Source organism: Pan troglodytes, chromosome 11 (assembly GCF_028858775.2).
Source record: "Pan troglodytes isolate AG18354 chromosome 11, NHGRI_mPanTro3-v2.0_pri, whole genome shotgun sequence".
NCBI lineage: Eukaryota > Metazoa > Chordata > Mammalia > Primates > Hominidae > Pan > Pan troglodytes.
This window is the reverse complement of record NC_072409.2, coordinates 99,684,781-99,703,484: the sequence shown is the minus strand read 5'-3', so window position 1 is coordinate 99,703,484 and position 18,704 is coordinate 99,684,781. Positions and strand designations below refer to the sequence as shown.

Here is an 18,704-nt window from a genome sequence, read left to right as displayed (position 1 = left end):
GAGGAAAGCTAAAGACATGTCTTTGTTCTAGGTCTTCTCAGAGTGTGACGATGTGCTAGAGTGTAGTATGACTTTTTTGAGGGGATGACTTTGTACACAGCGTCTTCCAAGTGTCCTTCACGTTGCTGCCCTCTTTTGTGAAGCATCTTAGAGGGCGAGTGTTCCATAGCATACTAGTTTAAGAAAGACTGCCCTAGAGGATAAAGTCCAAGTTTGCCATCCTGGCCTTGGTGTTCCAAACACAATGACTAACTTGACTTGAATAACGTTGCCCTGCCCTGCCCATCCACCTCACCTCCTGTTAGTGCATCCCCTTCCACATTAGTGCAGCCATTTGCCATTAACGTGGCTCTGTGCTGCTCATCAGACACCCAGGCCCCCATCCCACAGAGAATACTGCCTTTTCCCTGACCCTTGTCAAGTCATTCTCCACTCTCTAAGGTCCAACTGGAAATTCCTACTGCAACCAAGAAAACACTGTTTCCCTTTCACTTTCTTAGTTCATGTGGCTCTTGCATTTTTTGCAGTCCTCTAACCCTTAGCTATGTGATTCAATTAGATTAGGTAGATATTGGAATCTAAAGACCTTGGTTCTAGTCCCTGCTGTGAATCCACTCTGTGTAACCCTATGCTCTTGGCCTTTCTAAGTTTCAGCTTTCTCATCAGTAAAAAAGAAATATTGTTCCCTCAGAAGCTGAATTGGTTTTTCCTTTAAGAAGTGTTTGTTTAAAAAAAAAAAATGAATGTGGAGAGAACACATCTTTGCAGAAACCCTCTCTCTTGGTCTTTGAGCTAGTCCTTCCAGGCTCTGTGCAGAACTCTCCATGAGTTCTCCATGAGTCCAGTCATCACGTTTTCGTTGTTTCCCTCAACTCTGCTTCTCTGTTCCCAATACTTTTATCAAAGGAATGAATCAAAGAAAAGCAGTAATGAATCTAGTAAAGCAGATGATTGGAGGTTAGGAGCGGTGTGATTGGCCTGCCAGTCAGGGACTGGGTGCCGTGGGAGGACTGATGTGAATCCACGTGTGAGATTCAGCTGCGTATTGATCAAGTCCATTTGCACGTGAACCTCATCATCAGCTCCTGCTTAAGTCCTAGCTTCCCCGGTAATTGACTCTCGCATATTGATTAAGATGTTGATGTGTCCCAGGATTTCTCGGTGGTGATGCAGGCGCGCCTCTCGGCAGGCCAGGCTGGCAAAGCTCTTGCTGCACGGCTGTCACCAGGCACTCCTTAATGGATAAAGCTGTCATCTGAGAGCTGGAATGTCTTGCAGGCACAAAGACGAAATTAACTGTTCAATAATGTATGGGACACGGAAAAAACTTTACCCAACAACTCGAATTGATTGCTGTAAGTGTTTTGACTGCACTTGCCTGCTTTGCATAAAGTCAGCGACTTTGGCAAGCCTGATGTTCACGTACATCCATTTCTCAGCCTCTTGCAGAATAAGAGTTGAGAGACTTCAGCGGCTGCCAGGAATGGGCTGTCTGGAGGGAAGGGGGAAAAGGGGTTGGGGAGTAGATGGCACCACTGACACCTCTCCCTTGAGAGCCTTCAGTGATCTCTGAGCTTTAAAACGATGTGTTACTGGCAGTTTATTGGAATCTTGCTGGAATGGATCATCTTGGGCGAGTTGGGTGAATCACTGGGTTGGAATTCCTGGAGCTCTGTGTCCTCACTTTGCCCCTGGCTTGCCTCCTCCCCTTCCCTGTTAGGCTGGGACCTCTTGCAGAGAGAGGCTGTCAGTCAGACTTATGGGACGAGGTCTGTTCTTGGTCACACATTTAACACCAGTTTGATAAACAATGTTCATGCATTTAAGTTGGACCCTGCTTATTATTTGGGACTTGGTTAAACGCATGCTGTCTAACGATCCCACAGGTACTAGAAACCACTGTATGTGTCTCCTCCACTTCTCCCTCTTTAACCTGGAAAAGGGGAAAAATACCAAGGTAGCAAAGCTATACTCTACATGTTTTCTGCCAAGCTCAGCCCTTTAAAAACATAACAGGATCCTTTGAACATAGCTCTGTTTTATCACAGGATCTTTATTGAAGTTTTAATCAACACAAGCAGCTGACAAAATAGGAGACTGTAGATTCGGCTGTACATTATGTATCTTCCTTGTGAGCCTGAAAAAAAATCATAACATTAAAAGAAGAGAAAATAAACAGCCTCATTTAAAAAACAAACGAATCCCACCAAACCAAGGAAATCCTTTCGCACCCGAAGGAAGGCCTGCCGCGTGGCGTGCCGACTGCAGTCCTAGAGTTTGGAGCTTCATGGAGATCATTACCATAAAACAAATAACCATCTCGTTTTTGTCACCCACTATGAGTGAACTCAAAACCTCAGGCCCACGTCCAGAGATTCCTTCTCCACAGGTTCAGCCAGCTGCGAAGGGAAGAGGGTACCAGCCCCTGTGTCCAAATCCTTATCCTTTTCTTGGTCCAGCCGCTGTGCCATGGATCTGGATGGTGACTCATCATTGTGCCTGGCAGAGTCCCCTCCTCACCACTGCCTCCATCTCCTTTACTTGCTTCCTTTCTTCCCAAAGGAAGGGTCTCCACTTAGTGTGTGAGGGAGCACTGGATGAGAGGGAGGAATGCTTTCCTCTTTCTATCCCAATCTTGGGTCCCTTTTTGAAGCCCTTCTGCTGTCTTGCACTCCAAGAAAGGTGTCTCCCGGGCCTGCACAGTGATATTATTTCCACAACTGGTGCATGGAAACTGTCGAAGAGATGGATCCTGGGGGCTGCAGCCCAACTAGTGGGACTCCTGCTTTTCTGGCCAAAGTGACATCTCTTTTCACTGAGAAAGGAATCTAAGGCAGGGTCAAAGAGGCCTCAGGGGCAGGGGGTGCCATGGAGTGTTGTTGTGATGGAGAGCCAGGCTCTTGGGTTGTTTAGATCTGGATTTGAATCTCAGCTCTGCCTCTTACAAGGTATGGGCCTAGCACCTGGTAAGGTTCTCAAAATAGGCATTGACAAAAGGAATGCATAGGGAGGAGAAGGATGGGCAGGATGTGGTCCAGATGGGGCACCCAAGCAAGGAGGACATACAAAGTGTGAGAAAGATGAGCTGGATATGGTTCCTCAGAAAGGTTTCTTGAAATAACAGATGAATACATATTGGCCCAGAAGCATTGAAAGGTCCAAGCTAGGACTAAGCACACTGGGGACGAGAGGATTGGCCTAAGCATCCTCGGGGAGTCTGGAGGGTTGTGTGGTGCCACGGGCACTGTTGGAGAGCCTCAAAGGCCAGGTGGGGCCTGGGAATGAGCATGTGATTCTTAAATAGGACAGTGGCAGGATCTGTCCTTTGGGAATGATTACTTGGCCATAGTGGAATGATGGTGAGTGGGCCAGCAGGAGCCTAGACACAGGCTTTGTCCAGGATGGCCACCTTGTGTTGGGTATTAAGGGCCAGAGCTAAGACTGTCAGCATCACATAAGGAAATGACATGGTCTTGGCAGGTCTTGGGGGAGATGGCTGCCCAGCCATCCTGATCCTATGAATACTGTGGTGGCATTCATATCAGAGTTTCCGTCTAAGCATAAAGATTTTCCAGGAAGCTTCCCTGGAAGTTCTGTTTCTGTGCATCTTATCAATTTGCAACCACATCCAGGGAACTGGGCCAGTAGGCCAAGACTTCTTCCTGTCATCCTTCCCCTCCCTTGCTTTCCTCAGTTACTTGTTCCCTGTGTGCTCTGGCAGACGGTGGAGATACAATGATGAGACACACCAGGTTCCTCATCCCAGATGTTCTTGGCCCAAAGGAGATAGACAAACCGATAGGCAGGCATGGCCAAAGTGCAGAGGAGGCCAAGAGAACAGGATGACTAACTCAAATGAGAAGCATAGTTCATAGAGACTCATAACTCCCTATTGATCAAGGGTACAGAGGAACTTGGCCTCTCCAGAGAAGCAAGAGAGGTTCCAAACCTTACTCGTTGCAGTGGGATGAAAGATTGGGAGAAAACAGAAGAAATACACAGAAGGGTATGATTGGGTCTTATCTGAGTCCATTTGTGCTGCTGCAACAAAATACTACAGACTATGTCATTTATAAATAATAGCAATGTGTCTCTTATAGTTCTAGAGGCAGGGAAGTCCAAGACCAACGTGCCAGGTTTGGTGTCTGGCAAGCCCTTGCCTCTGCTTCAAAGATGGCCCCTTGTGCTGAGTCCTCACATGGCGGAAGGGAGAGCAGAGGTGGGTGGGGTGAACTCGGTTCCTCAAGCCCTTTTCATAAGGGCACTAATTCCATTCACGAAGGCTAATCACCTCCAAAAGGCCCTACCTCGTAATGCTGTTGCATTGGGAATTAATTTTCACTATGCATTTTGGAGCAACACAAACATTCAAACTACAGCAGATCCATCCAGGCATGTGATTTGGTAGAAAACCCAGGCAAGCCCAGCCACAGCAGCTCATTTGAGCACTCGGGCCTGTGAGAGGCCACTTCGGAGTCAACACACAGGTAAAGGATTCTCAGAAAAACTTTGCAATTATTCTGGCCACCTTTAACTTCTAGATTTCTCTGGGATACAGAAAGTACTTGCGCTTCAGCCTTAGGGAAGAGAAGTAAATTAGGTCAGAACTGCATTTTGTCCTCATGGGTAAAAGGGGGGAATTGTCGCAGAGCTTAGGTAACCAATGGCCAACTCCCCCATTCTGTCTCAGGGCAATTACAGTAAGTGATGTGAAGTGGTGAGAATGGACATGATTTATTCTGAGAACCTTGTCAGTACTGCTGTTAAATCATTTGTATTTCATTATGGGCCATGAGTGGGCTAGACTACATTCCTTTGCTTCAGGCCCCCTGTGCCATTTCCACAACTGGTTATTTCAGGTGACAATTAACAGGAAATGATGCTAACAGCCCCAGGGTGGTCACTTTTCTGAGGGACTCTGCGTATTAAGTTTCAATTACTTAGAGTCTCCCATCTAAGTCCCCAAAAGGAAATGAACTGCTTCTATAGTTGTCACAGAAAACCAGTTACTTTTTTTTTTTTTTTTTTTTTTTTTTTAATCTTTCCCAGTCTCTGTTTTGTCAGTCAAGTTTCAGGAAGTTAAACTAAGAGTTAAACCTAAGGTTCTTTATCTTTCCCAGTCTCTGTTCTGTCAGTCAAGTTTCAGGAAGTTAAACTAAGAGTTAAACCTAAGGTTCTCTGGGGGTCTCATCTGTAAGAAACTCATCTATTTCTTCTACAATCCAAACTCCAAAGACAAAGTCAAAAATGAAAAGCATAAGAAGCAAATCATAATGCTGAAGAAAATAGTGTTTGTCTTTTTCCCTTCAATATTTTAATCTCATGTTATGGAGAATGCTGTCAGCAGAGAACCCAGCATTTCCTGCTCTGATGGTCTCCATGCTCTTTCCTTCTTTTCTGAAGACTGCTGCTTCAGGACCACGGAATAGGATGTGTTGGTTCCCAGGGCAATGTAGCAAACGGAGGTGCCGCCCAGATAGGCAGGATGTGCAGCAGTTTCTGCTGACCGCGGCCGTCGCAGCTGCCGTGGTGCCTTTCTGCTAAGACAGCGAGCAGTGTCTGTTTGAAGAAGTCTGTTCTTTGGGAAGGAGACCCAAGAGAACTTGAGCTGGGCTTGTCTGGATATCAAAGTCCAGCTTAAAAATTTATTCTAGTGTTTGAAAAATTCCTGGCCAAAACCTTCATATGGATTAAAAAAATACAAACTCCCTGCTTTCTTCAGTGTCTCCGATTGAGGACGAGAGGATTTATTTCTAAAAAGAAAAAATGAAAGCGAGGCCGAATAGTTCCATAAAAGAGCTCAGGTCAGACGGCCTCTTAGCTAAATCTGTAAGAAAAGTAATCTGTTAAACCACTTCGGGCAACTGGGAAGCACTTGTATTAGCTATCATTTGTGAATCTTTGTTTTTCCCCTTTCCTATTGCATGTCAGATCACCTGGCTCTTTTTGCTGGATGTAAAGGGTGAAGAATGAGAAGGAGTTTCTATTCCGTATCCCATACTCCTACCCCATTAGACAGAAAAGTAGAGGAGAAAGCTTTGTTTAAAAGTTGTGATATTGGGAGGGGAAAAAAAGATTGCCAAGCAAGCAGATAATGTAATAGTAATTATGAAATTATTGATAAAAAGAACATAAAAATCATTAGGCCAAAACAGAAAAAAATTAAGGAAAGAGTGAACATTTAAGCAATAAAATTAAACCAAGGCCATTAACAAAATATACAGAAGAAGTAGAACTACCTGACATGGGACATTATTAGTGAAATGTGATTTTGGTTGTTGTTGTTGTTATCGTTTTTGTTTGTTTGTTTGTTTGAGATGAAGTCTCTCTCCGTCACCCAGGCTGGAGTGCAATGGCATGATCTCTGCTCAATGCAACCTCTGCCTCCTGGACTCAAGCGATTGTCTTGCCTCAGCCTCCCGAGCAGCTGGGATTATAGGTGCCCACCACCACACCCAGCTAATTTTTTTGCATTTTTAGTAGAGATGGGGTTTCACCATGTTGACCAGGCTGGTTTCAAACTCCTGACCTCAAATGATCCACCCACCTCGGCCTCCCAAACTGCTGGGATTACAGGCGTGAGCCACCATGCCCAGCTGTGAAATGCTGAAACAGAAGTTGAGAATGAGAAATTAGCTCCAAGGGCAAAACAACTAGATGAAGGATCAGGATGAATATATCAAGTTTAGATTGAAAGCAAAGGGCTGAATAGAAGAAAGTGATAGAACCATGTCAACAGACAGAAGCAATGGCAACTATGAAGGCAGACAGCCCCAGAACTACAAAGACACAAAGCAGCCTGCAAAAATGAATGCCAAGCCTTAAATGACTTCATACAGATCCTCTGGTAAAAGGTTTTTGCTATTGTGGTTGTTTTGATAAACTTCATAATTTGAAGTATAACTAAGATACCTAGCATTAGTGTACAGTTTGATTAATTTTTCAGAGTGAACACACCCACGTGACCACCATTCGGACCTGGCCATGGAATAATGCCATTACTGTAAGGCTACCATCTTTACTCCCACATTCCAAGAGTGACCCCTCTTTGGACAGCCATCAGTATAGATTAGTTTTGTCTGTCATTGAAGGTCCATAGAGTCATACAATATTTTTTTATTTCTTCCTTCACTCAACATTATAATTTTTATCCATACTGTTGCACATAGTGGTAGTTTGTTTATTTTCAGTGCTATATAGTATTCCATTGTATATATGCCATAATGAACACCTTTCTCCCGTTGATAGACATTTGTGTTGCTTCTAGGCTCTGGCTAGTAGAAATAGCACTGCTGTGAATATTCTTGTGCGTGACTTTTGATGCCCTTATATACAGATCTCTTTGTGTATGTATCTAGGAGAATGATTGCATCAGAGACTATGCGTACATTAGCTTTAGTAGGTACCACAAGAACAATTTTTCAAAGCATGACATCAGGTTCCATGCCTGCTAATGGCATGTAAGAATTCCTGTCGTCATTTCAGATTCTCACCAGTATTCAGCATTGCCAATTTATCTGAAATTTATATTCTAATAAGAAAGTGGTTAATATTGAATTGTGATTTTAAGTTTGCATACCTAATTTTATATATTTTCATAAGTTTGTTACAAATTTAGACATCTTCTTTTGTAAAGGGACTGTTCAATAATTTTTTGCCCATTTTTAATACATTATATGTCATCTTGTTGTTGTTATATAAGAAATCTTTAAATATTCTAGATATATTTACCTTCTCCCACTCTATGAATGGTATATGTATGTCTGTGTTTACTTTTTTTCATGAGAAGTTGTTAATTTTAATGATACCAATTTATCAATCTTTAGTTTTATCGTTAGTAAATTTTATGTATTGTTTTGATTTATCTACACCAAGCTCATGAAGATATTCTCATAGGTTATATTTTAGAAGCTTTATTGTTCAACCTTTTATACTTAGGCCTATGTTCCATCTGTAATGGACTTTTGTGTTTGGTGTGAGATAGGGGGTCAAAGAATTTTTTTCCTTTTGGAAATCCAATTAACCCAGACATTTGTTTTCACACACTCCATTGCAGTGGTGCCCATGTTGTAAATTAGGTGATTTCTATGCAGCTCTGTTTCTGGACCCTCAACTCTGTTCCATGGATCCATTTGTCTCTATTTACACTAGTATCACACTGCCTTAATTACTGTGGCTGTGTAAGTTTTGATATCTCTGGTAGTACAAGTCCTTCAGCTTTCTTCTTTTTCAATTTTGTCTTGACTATTTTTGACCCTTTGTATTTCTACGTAAATTTTAGAATTAGCTTACCAATTTTAAGAAGGAAGGGAGAGAGGAAGGGAGGGTGGATGGGAGAGAGGAAGCAAGGGAAAAAAGGAGGAAGGACAGAGAAAGAAAACCTGCTGGGATTTTGACAAGTATTGCATGGAAGCATAGGCCAATTTGAAGAGCGTTAACATTTTTACAACTATGGGTCTCCCAATCCAATTTACATGTTATATCTCCTCATTTATTTAAGTCTTTAAAAACTATTCTCTGCAATGTTCTGCATTGCTATGCATTGGTCAGGTGCATATTTTGCTAAATTTATTCCTAACAAGGTGCTTAATTTTTTAAATACTATTATAAATGGCATCAAATTTAAAGTATTATTTTCTAATATTTGTTGCAAGTATACAAAAACATAGCTGATTTTTGTATGTTGACTTTATATTCATTAGTTTAGCTAAATTGCTGACTCATTCTAATAATTCACCTGTAGATTCTATGCATACAATCATGTCCACAGATACTGTCAGGCTTGGTATCTTTTCTAATCCTTAAATTTTGAAATTTCTTTTTCTTGTCTAAACTACTCTGGCTAGAACCTCCAGTACACTGTTACATAGAAATGGTAAGAGTGAACATCCTTGTCTTGTTGCTGGTCTCCAGCAGAAGTGTTCATATTTCATTATTAAGTAAGTACAGACTTTTATAGATGAAAGGGTTCCCTTCTAGTCCTAATTTGATGCCAGTTATATTTTCAGTGATGAACAAGTTCTGAGTTTTAACAAATGCTTTTTATTCATCTTTTGAGGTGTTCATATGGTTTTTCTTCTTTATTTTGTTTCTGTGGTGAATTATATTGATTGATTTTTTAGTGTTAAACCAACCTTGCATTTTTAAAAGAAACTTTATTTTGTCATGATATCTGATCCTTTTAAAATATCTCTAGATTTGGTTTGCCACTATTTTGCTCAAGAGTTTTATATCTATTTTACAATGAAGGATTGGCCTATAATTTTCTTCTCCTGGAATGTCCTTGACAAGTTTCAGTATCAAAGTAATGCTGGCCTCATAAAATGAGTAGCAAAGTATTCCTTTTTCCAGTCCCTGGAAGAATTTGTGTAACACTCATTTTTTTTCTCATATGTTTGAAATAACTCCTCACTCATATGTCTGGGCCTCAAGATTCCTTTGTAGGAATCTATTTAAATTATAGATTCAATTTCTCTAGCAAATATGTGAATATTCAAATTATCCATTTTTTCTTATGTCAATTTTTGCATTTTTCTAGGCATGTGTCCATTTCACCTGCATGTTCAAAGCCACTGACATAAAATTCTTCATAATATCATCTTAATATTTTGTTTAATGTCTTTAGTGTGTGTGTTAGTAGTTTATGCTTTTGATTTATCTAGGTCAGTCTCTCCAGGGATCTATTTATTAGGCTTTCCCTGAAAATATGGACAAATACATAGAAATTCATTATTCAATAAAAAGTTAAGAGAATGCCAACTCAAAGATGTATAGTGTGTTGGTAGTTAAAAGCAGGAGAAATTGTAATTGATTGGGAAGCTCACAGGGGATTTAAAGTGGGAAATAATTGAGATAAACCTTAAAGGAAAGGTAGAATGTTGACAGTATTAATAGAAAAGGCATTATTGGCATAAGAGAAATTTGGATAATGTGCAGCAGGAAATTGGGAAAAGATGGGAAGGTCTGGACAATCAAGAGATTTGAGTCATAGACAATGAGAAGACACTGAATTCATATTTTCAGTATTTTCATATGTTGACTATTTGGAAAATATAAGGAACGATGTTGAGGAAAGACACTAAGTTGTCCAGCCTGGTGACTGGGAGAAGAAAAAGAAGGCAAGAGGAAGAGCGTTTCAGGGTTAGAAATGTAGACTTTGTAGGTCCCAGTCAAAAGCTGCAGGCTGGAGCCAAGACAGTGGAGGAGCTGTCAAAACAAGCAACAGCATGAGGATGTGACCAGGCTGTGTCCAGAACCATGGGCTTTACTCCCTTTACAGCATAACAGGAGGAAGGAGTCAGTGAGCATAGACCAGAGAGGGGAGCCTGGAGCCACAGAAGCCAAGAAAGCAGGCTTTCTAGTAGGGCAGAGTTCATTGTATCAGTCTCTACAGCTCAACCCAGGGATGAGGACCCAGAAAGCCACTGGACTCAGCATGCGGGAAGTCACTGTGGGCCTTTGTGGAATATATTGAGATAGTAAATGTCTGGTGTCAATGGGAAGAGAAAGAAGAGAGGGCTTCATTCTAAGGGGCATGCTTTTCCAAGCTGTGCAACCCACTCTGTCTTCCATTCACAATTATTTATAGGTTGCCTGCCTATTCCAGTCACAAAGCTAGGTATTCATTGTATGGTAGTGATGAAAGTAGACATGACCCCTCTCCTATTGAGCTCATATCTAATGAGGAGCTAAACATCAAATAAATATAAAGAAAAGAAATGATTAAAAACCATGATTAGTGCTTGGGGAGAAAGAAGAGGGAATTATGAGAGAGAATAAAAGGAGGAGGCCGATTTAGATTGCAGCGGGGATTGGGGAACGCCTGACCATGGATTCACATGTAGAGGCATGAAAGAGTTCTGACAGCATTGAAATAACAAGATGGGCTGTTCGAGTGTCTCCTTCAGGGGCCAAGTAAATTCTGGGGTTCTAGAACTTGCCGGGCATCATGACCCCACAACTTCATCTAATTCCCAAACCTCCCTCCCCATCACATGTCTGTCTTCAGGAGACGGAGAATCAGTCAGAAAGCAGAAACCACCACAAGTCAAATTAAAGGAGAAAATGTGTAGCTCAAGGCAAAATCTTCTTGCAAAGAACACAAGGAAGATGAATCTACCATTGTTGAGTTATAATGTTGGGAGATTATGAAGGCTAATATGATTAATTGTAATTATCATTTATAATGTATACTCATAATGATATTGCTTCTAGAACATCTTCATTATCTTTCACTTTTGAAATGCTTGGGCTTCCCAGCAGATTTCAGAAGGGGCTTTTATTGGGCCCAGATCATCAATCTAAACCTTTTAAGGTAAGGGTGTTGCTACCTCAGAAGCCAAAGAGACATTTCCTATCCTGGAAAGCACTAAATAGTCATTAGCTTCTTCAATCTGTTTACCAGCCCGCCTGTCACTGGGGTTCGACAGGCCTCAAAATTAACACTCTGCTCTATTTGTCCATCACAGGGCTGTCCCACAGACTGCGGTTCTCAAGTGGCCTCAGGCAAGCCTTATTTCATGCCAAAGCTAAGTTCCTGGGGAATAACATGTCTAAATTGAATTTGGTTTATTCAGTTCCATTTGAAATGAAGCCTTGTTTAAAAGAAAGCCATACTCAATTTTATTTTTCAAGCAAATCTTCATCATCTGACCTAATTGGTCTCAGAGACCCTAATTTGGAGAGTTTTCATGCCCTTTGTTTATCATTGTGGCAACGTCAAAATCAGGATGGTTTCTTTCAACCACCTATGCTGCCTTTGTAAGAGCAAGGATGCTCCAAGCAACACTTGTCTCCCCAAGTGTCAGCGAGGCCCCTCTCTCCATAATCTCTGGCCACCCTCTGTCTGTCTCAGTTTCTTCTGACTTCACTGTAGGGCTCCCCAGGCCTCCTCAGTCTTGTCTCACCTGGACACCTGCTCAGTGGGAACCCATGTCCTTGACCATCTCGGTTGGCCCATGCACCTTGGCCTGTTTGTATTCAGACCCTTTGGAATCCACAGGGACAACTCACCAGTGACCAGGGGCAGAGCAGCTGTATCAACTCAGCTTGGGGAAGCTCAAGTATCCAGTGATCTTGGCTGTGTGGAGTTTGAAATTAAGCCCAGTGTATTACTCACGGCAAAACCAGGGGCCAGCCAAGTTAAATAGAGCACTCCCCGAAACATTCACGGACTGATTAGAGAAGGAAGCTCTGATTTGAAGAGAGGCTATTTTGTGTCTGCTTTTATTTTTTTAAACAACATGCTTTCCATTAGTGAGATGGGAAAAGTAGAAACCTCAAAGAATGATATTTATTAATTTAAAAAGTTCAGGTCTGTGACCATATGCCATGTCCCTTTAACTTCATAATAATGGCCACACTTTGAGGTCTTCCTTTGTCCAGAAACTGTGGTAAGCACTTTGTAAGCACTTTCTCATGTAATCTTTATGAAAACTCTGTGATGTAGGTACCATTCTTACTCCTGTTTGCAGATGGGCAAGCTGAGGTCCAGAGAGAGTAAGCACACACTATTTTTAAGTGGTAGAGCTAAAATTTGAACCCTGGCAGTCTGCCTTCCTATTCTTGACCACTCTTAAACAAATGCAAGTACCCAGGAGCTTTCATGAAGAGAACCCCCTCAAAAGAAAGCTGACATTACCCCACGGGTTCATAAGTGGGTGCAAGTTTTTTTTTTTTTTTTTTTTTTTGGAAGATCTCTGAAGGCCAGGAATTCAATAAGGCGGAACACACCCCACTGAACCAAGCAGGGCTTGAGTTTGCAGATTATTTTCCGACCAGAAGGAGTTCATTGACTTGGAGGAAGAAAGGAGACCATTTAATGGACTTACAGAAAATATTTTTGTTTTCGCTTTTTTTCTCTCGCAGAACAGTTCAAATCTTCCAGGCCGTGGTTCGTTCCGTCTGGTGGCCTTTCTACCTGGGATTGTCATGAGAGGCCTGAAGCTAAGTCCCCGTGTCCCCCACTGGCCAAGCCTGCCCTCTCGTTTGGTCAGCGCACCCACACTGCCTTTGCAGCTGCATATCCACATAGATATGTTTATTGGAGCACTGAGAATCTCACTTCTCAAAAAGCCCCGGGAATTAGATTGTTTTCCACACTGAAAGTTTTCATTTGAAAAATAACCCTCTTTGTTTAACTAATGAAAAGGAGGGGCTGCTGCTCGCTTCTCAGGCTGGGTAAGAATTCCACGGGCAGTAATTCTGTTTCTCAGTGGAAAATGTTTCGGTTTCTTAATGTTGTTTTGCAGACTGGTCCCTGCCCGGCCCTTGCTCCCAGGACCACACATACACACATGTGCACACTCACCCATGCACAGTGCAGCATTTTCCACCCTTCCCCGTTGGGGATGGTTGCATCCTCTTTCCAACACCTGCAGAACAAAAACGAGGTGGGTCAGTGGCTGTCACCCAGCCAGAGACATCCCTGCGTGTACGGGAACAGAACGCTTTCCCTGGCCACGCTTTCAATCCCAGAGGCTGGGTGGGCCACAGAAGAGGAAATTGGACTCCAAACTTCTCTTGTTTCTGTGCATCTCCATGTCAAGCAATTCTCTCACACTATGGAGGGGGTGTTCTGTAACATTCCCTCCTCATTAGGTTCGTATGAAATGGCGATAAACACAGTGCTGTCATCATTGGACTTACAGTGTGGCCAGCATGGTGCAGAGTGGTCTGGACTGCACAAAACAAATCAAAATATGGCCCCAGGAGACAACTTAGTGGTGGTAGAAAAAGCATGGATGCTTGCATTTAGACAGACCTGCACTGTCACCTAAACAGCTCAGCCCACGTGCAAGCAACTGCTGAACTACTCTGAGCCTTTTGCATCCACAGCTATGGACAAGAGAAGTTATGTAACTCACAGGCAGGTGCAGTGCCCTGGGTGGTGTTTCTCACATAGTAGATGTTCAAGGAACATCTATCTTCTTCCCTCTCCTTTGTTCTCTGAAAACTAGCCATCTCGCGTCTAGCTGGGGGCCAAGCCCCATTCCTACAAAACAAGTTACAAACAAACAAGTGAGCGCAGCCACAGCAGAGCTGAGTCCAGAGCAGGGTGTCCTCACCATCACCAAGGTCCACTGCAGAGTTAATGTGTACTGTCAAAGGGGTGCTGTGTGCTGCAGCGCTGGGGGATCCAACACCAGCGGGAACTGTTAGGTCTGTTATCCAGAAATGTGAAGTATTCCTTCTCTCTATAGTCTTTGCGTGGGACAGATATATCTGGCCTGAGTATGTGGCCTAAACACAGTTCTGCTTAAAGCAGGCAAAAGGACTGGGCAAAATAACCACCATGTGAAAATAGACATTTAGGAGATCCGCATGCGTTAAATGTAAAGAGAAGATTAGCTGTTAGCATGGAGCAAATGAATAGCTTTAAAAGTAGACAGGGATAGTATGAAACAAGGCTGTCAGTCAGACTGCTTTTAGTTTTAAGTGATGAAAACCTTCTTCTATATTACCTCTAGCAAATAAAGAAATCAGTAATTTATTGGTTCATATAACCAAGACATTCTGGGTTAGAGCTCCAGCTGGGGCTGAATATGCAAAGTCATATGATGCTGGTAGGGCTAGCTGCTTGGCTGGCTCTCTTTCTCTCTCCATATCCATATTTTGTCTAATAGCCTAATTCTCTACTCTTTCGAATTAGCATCCTACTCTCAACTTGGTAGCTCCAATAGAGAAATTCTATCTCTCAGCATAGGCATATCAAAACCAGGGAGGATTCTAATGGACCCAACGCTGAACATATTACTGGGTAGAGGATAAGGCACTATACTTTCTCTGCTACAGAAAGTGCAGATCTAGACAGATCTGTTTAAGTGACACCCTCTCTAAGTGACAGTGCAGGTCCAAGTCTCCACTCAACCCAATGTTTTCGTGTCTACTCCGTTCTAGCTACGATCTAGCCACTGGGAACACAGCCGTGGACAGGGGAGAGGATGCCCAGCTCCCAGGCAGCTTATGGTCTTGTGAAGAGCCAACATTTTAGTTGAATCCTGCTACTTCCTGCTACTCTGCATCAAGAACCAAACAGAAGTACAGAGTCCTCTCCGATCACAAAAAAAGCCAATTTCTTTATAAAATTAACAGAAAGTTACCAAATACAGTTCTGTACACTGAAAGTTCCCACATGTAAAGCAAGCATACATATTGTCTCGCATTCCAGCCAGCAGGGCAGCCTCAGCGTGGAACCCCCCTGTTGAATGGCACCTCTGGAAGGTATGCAGCAGGCAGTACTGCCAACCAGAAATGGCCGGGGCTTTCAGGAGACATCAATGCTTTGGAGTTTCTTGCAGAGAACTTTCACATTCATCTCACACACAAGGATTGCAGACTGCTTCCTTTTGTGTGTGTGTGTGTGTGTGTGTGTGTGTGTGTGTGTGAATATGTTCTCTGATCAAAAGAAAGTGGGATACTCTGTAATACTCTGTAATCAATGATATGAAATGGAATTACACCCTGAGTACACTGTCATGGGCATTGTGGACTTAGGTTAGGGGAGAAAAGTTGGCCTCCCAAAATTTCTGTATTTGGAGGGGCCAGTAGACTTGTGTTTTTTGATGACTTGGTGTGGGAGGACAGTCTCATCAAATATAATTTACTCAGTATTTATTGAGTGCCTACTATGTACCAATCCTCTGGTTATATAAAAACAAATAATACAGCATTTCTGCTTCATGGATAGAGTGGCTAAGTCGGGGACCTGCACATAAACCAAGCACACTACAGTGGGTAAGTGTTCTAAGGGTCTGTGCACAGCACATTACACTATGACATGTTAAGGCATGCAGTAATCTCTTAGTGCCTATGGTGGGGATGAATGATTTTCTCCTCATCTCTGAATGGCTGGGTGGAACCCCAGCATGGAGCCTTGGCTGGAAACTAGAGGATTCTGGACAAAGACGAGGACAGGCTCTAATGTCAGGCCTTGGAACCATCTGAGGCCACCGCCTGTTAAGCACGCTTAACCTCTGTGGACCCAAGGTGGTGTGTGACAAGCATCCCCAGGGCTTGCTGGACAATCATTACTTTTTATTATGTTTCTTACTGTCAGGTGCTCCGAAATCCGCATGGACTGCTCTTATGATTTCAGGTTATCCCAAAAGAGAAACTCAAGAATCAGTGATGAGCACAGCGGGGAGTGAGCCGGCTGCCTATCTCAAAAGGGCACATCACCATAATCACAGATATACCATGAGCATATGCAGAAAGAATGTACCGAGGGAGTGTGTGTCAGGAGCGGCCAAGAGGATACATAAACCAGGTGCCCCTCCCAGCATCCCTCTCCCCGACCAAAGCAGTGCCTTTAAAATATGTGATAGGTGCCCACATTGTCTCTCTGGCCCTACAGAATGCCCCTCCCCCAACAGCCACCTTTGCTGCTCTTCCTGTAAATCCACCCTGGGTCTCCCCTGGGCTGGCTGTTGCCTTCATATTTCATGCGGAATGTGCAGCTTCCCAGGAGCCGGACGCATGCCCTGCATTCTGATGCATCGGCCGGCTCTGACACCAGCCAGCTCCAGAGCATGCCTAATGAGGAGGCTGACGCTGAGGCAGAAGAGCCAGGCCAGGCTGTGGACGGCCCGCTGCAAACGTGGAGTGGGGTGACAGGAAGGCACCAAGGGTGAACCCGGGGGAAAGATGGCAGTTGCCTTTTTAAGACAGGACTCTAGCATCAGATACTACAAACATGGGTCAATTTAAACCACACCAGGAATGAATCACAGCCTCGAATAAAGAGCAATTTGGATCAAGGAACATCCTTGGGGAAAGCACAAAACTAAAAGAGGAAGGAGAAGCGGCAAACACTAAGAGAAGGCAGAAGCTTTGAAATCACTCATATTTCAGTAGGCAGAGTGGTTGCCCATTTTAGTTTTTCTTCCAGTGTAGAGCTCCTTCAAGTCTCCTTAGAGACCACTTCATTATCTAAAAGATCCTGCTGAACAGAAGTTTTTCCTTTCCTTAAAGCCTCATCTACCTTAATTTCACGCATTATTCCTCGTTTTGACTGGCTCTATCAGGATAAATTGACCCTTGCTTCCCATGGTATTTATGGCATTTATCCTTGGGGTAGAGCCAGTACCGACAATCACCATCCGAAAGCTACGAGGATGCGATGGTAACATGCTCATCGGCCATCTACTTAATACTTTGCCCAAGCCTAGTCCCGTTTCATCATCCCAGCAACTTGATGAGTTAGGTGCAGATGAGAAAACCAAGAATGACAGAAGTTTATCCAAGGCCATACATCAGACCAACGGTCTCAAACATGGGACCGCCTTCAGTACTTTCCAATGAGCTGGGTACCCACTAAAAAAAAAAAAAAAAAAAATCAAAATCTACCATTCCACTTGGTTCTATGTGGAATGATGTGGCAAATCATGATTTCTAATCATTTAGTGTAGATAAAATATTAGCAAATGAAACTTTACACTGACATAGGAAAGATTGTTATTTACATCATGGACTCTAACAAAGAAATTTCCTTTAAAGCTTTAATTTTGTCATTTGTGTTTCTGTGTGTGTGTCTGTGTAATAAGCCTTTGATTTTGGCTCTGAAGATGCTAATTTCGTAATGAAATTCATAGTTCTTTATTGAATGCTTACCACATGTCTCACAGTTTTCATTAATTGTCTCATGTCATCCTCCTGACCCTGTGATCCAGGTGATATTGTCCCACTTTGGAGATGAGGAAACTCTTGTTCAGACAAGTTACATAGATGGGCCAAGACCACAAAGCTCTTAAGTGGCAGGACAGGAACCTGCCTGGCTTAAAGCTACAGATACTGCTCATAGTAAGCCACCCTGTTCTGCAGCCATGTGGTATCCAACATATTTAATATCATTCAATGCCCTGTGTTTCCCAGCATCATTGTTCTTTTTGTACTTCCTGCCCATTGGGTTCTTGAAATATTCTCCCTGTTAATTCTTGCTCTTTTCCAGAGGAACTGAATATCAGGATATCAAAAAGATATCTGCATTCCAATGTTCACTGCAGCATTATTCACAACAGCCAAGACATGGAAGCAACCTGAATGTCCATCAACAAATGAATAAAGAAAATGTGGTATATACATATAATGAAATACTACTCAGCCTTAAAAAGAAGGAAATCCTGCCTTCTTTTTTTTTTTTTTTTTTTTGAGATGATGGAGCCTTGCTCTGTCACCCAGGCTGGAGTGCAGTGACGCGATCTCAGCTCACTGCAACCTCCACCTCCTGGGTTCAAGCAATTCTCCTGTCTCAGCCTCCCGAGTTGTTGGGACTACAGGCGCCCACCACACCTGGCTAATTTTTGTATTTTTAGTAGAGACGAGGTTTCGCCATGTTGGCCAGGCTGGTCTTAAACTCCTGACCTCATGATCTGCCTGCCTCGGCCTCCCAAAGTGCTGAGATTACAGGCATGAGCCACTGCACCCGGCCCCTGCCCTTTTTGATAGCATGGATGAACCTGGAGTCCGTTATGCTAAGTAAAAAAAGCCCAACACTGAAGGACAAATACAACATGGTCTCACTTATGTTAGGAATCTAAAATGGTCAAACTCAAGCAGAAAGTAGAATGGTGGTTGCCAGGGTCAGAGGGAGGGAAAAAATGGGGAGAAGTTAGACAAAGGGCATGAAGTTGTGTGATCTGCATAAGTCCTGGAGAGCTGCTACACAGTGTAGTCCCTAGAACTAACAATATGATACTGTATACCTA

At 42.9% G+C, this 18,704-nt stretch overlaps 1 non-coding gene across 1 annotated transcript in view; it reads right to left on the bottom strand.

Moving 5' to 3' along the window:
• Window positions 1-2,033: 2,033 nt before the first annotated feature.
• Window positions 2,034-18,704, bottom strand: part of LINC03041 (long intergenic non-protein coding RNA 3041) — a 72,647-nt gene continuing 55,976 nt past the window's right edge. The window contains exons 2-4 of the transcript XR_010148500.1: window positions 13,866-13,993; window positions 13,310-13,373; window positions 2,034-2,137 (exon numbers count right to left, since the gene is read on the bottom strand). This is a non-coding gene — a transcript (long intergenic non-protein coding RNA 3041). The remainder of the gene's footprint in view (window positions 2,138-13,309; window positions 13,374-13,865; window positions 13,994-18,704) is intronic.